The following is a 1,751-nucleotide window of genomic DNA, read 5'->3' as shown; positions in this document are numbered from 1 at the left end:
TAAGCTACTAACAACCTATCGAGCAAGATGGGCTGAATGGCCTCCTCTCGTTTGTAAACTTTCTTATGTTCTTATGTTCTTAACACTAACCCCGGCTATTAAGCCTATCTCCTTCTGAGGTGCAGTAACATTCTGCACCAACAGAGGGGGTGGGACCCTGGTCAACCTTCTACGTAATGGGTCAGTATTTGCATATCTCCCAACTGTCTCTCTGATGTATAGCTGTGCTCACTTCTTTATTAAACGTGAGTTTAAACTGTTATTCTTATTATTAATAATATTATTACCTCTGACCGTATAACCTGGCATCCTTCACTCCTGTTCCTGGAAGAATGGCCTCCAGCTGAGGTAGTTTCATCAGTTATTTCTTGTAACTGTTTTTAAACTAGATGACCACTACATCGTGTCTAAAGGTATAATTGCAAGAACTGTGTAGTTCTGTATTCCTAATAATCATTGAGTGCAATTCTTAAACCCTAACTCTGACCCTAGCCCCGAGTATTAAGCCCCCTCCTCTGAGGTGTCAGTTGCATTCCGCGCTGTGATACGAAACGGGACCCTGGTCAACCTGCAAGTCTTTTGGTATGCTGGCCAATCCGGAGGGCTCAACATCATAGGTAACATGTCAGTATTTGCATATCTTTCCAGCCGGTTTGAAGGTGCAGATGTGCAGACTTCTTTATTCAGCCGCTTTCTGCAAACGTGATATCCTCAGAGTTTGTAACCCTCTGCGTGTTGATTGTGGACAACCATGCATATACGCAGAGCAATTGGAAACAATTGGACTATGCTTGACACACCACAACACCAATCGCTCTTTAGCCACTCGCTGTACATAGAGGCGCGTATCAGGTAAGCACCGTGTGTTCGCTACGGCAGCACATATACTAAAATTGGAACGATACAGAGAAGATTAGCATGGCCCCTGCGCAAGGATGACACGCAAATTCGTGAAGCGTTCCACATTTTGGTCTTTTTTGTCGTTGGGAATAGTACTGTACCTGCCTTGGAATAACTACCCTGGTAGAACCCGAAACATTGAAGCTGAACCTGAACCCCAATCCTAACCCAAGCCCAAAACCAAACCCAAACCCTAATTTGATTAGAGGAGCACCCTCAAAATGGAGCGAGGTAACCAGTGGTGTACCACAGGGATCAGTATTAGGACCTCTGCTATTCCTAATCCACGTTAATGATTTAGATTCTGGTATAGTAATGTCACAGGTGACAGTGAACTAGTTATTCCATGTAGTAAAACATTGGACTCCTTTGCATGGAGGATCTCAGTAAGCTACAGTGCACGGTTCATCAACTGATTCAGATTCATTTATGTTAAGTTTGCTACTGATGATGTGGAAAAGAACAGTAATTGAGTGCCCAAAAATATGAATCACAGTGAGTTTTGACCTCCTTTAGAATTCTGGATGGAGCGCATACCTTGCAAAATGACCCGGTGTGAACAAAAGGAAATATATAGAAGTAATATGTACAGCTAAACGTGTCCAAGTATCTTATAGGAATGAAGTCAGACCATGGAAATCCACACCTGTGCTGGAGAAACATTGGATCAAGGGACTTCTTGTGGAAACAACTAGAGCGAAACCTGGTACAGAAGCTGAATCCTGCTGGGAACACATGGATATGCTGGACATGTCCTAGGCGATTTCAAATATGGAATGTACTTTGACATAAAAATGAAGTGTTAGAGGTTTTTTGAAGGAAGGATAAAGAGGGAGTATCCATGTACCGCC

The 1,751-nt window shown here is 43.0% G+C and overlaps 1 non-coding gene across 1 annotated transcript; it reads left to right on the top strand.

The window, feature by feature from the left end:
* The first annotated feature begins 863 nt into the window (after window positions 1-863).
* Window positions 864-970, top strand: LOC131733533 (U6 spliceosomal RNA). The gene has a single exon (XR_009326349.1). It is a non-coding gene; the product is annotated as a U6 spliceosomal RNA (small nuclear RNA).
* The last annotated feature ends 781 nt before the right edge of the window (window positions 971-1,751 follow it).

This window comes from Acipenser ruthenus, unplaced genomic scaffold, assembly GCF_902713425.1.
Source record: "Acipenser ruthenus unplaced genomic scaffold, fAciRut3.2 maternal haplotype, whole genome shotgun sequence".
NCBI lineage: Eukaryota > Metazoa > Chordata > Actinopteri > Acipenseriformes > Acipenseridae > Acipenser > Acipenser ruthenus.
Note: the sequence above shows the minus strand (reverse complement) of the source record. Positions and strands in the feature narration are given on the sequence as shown.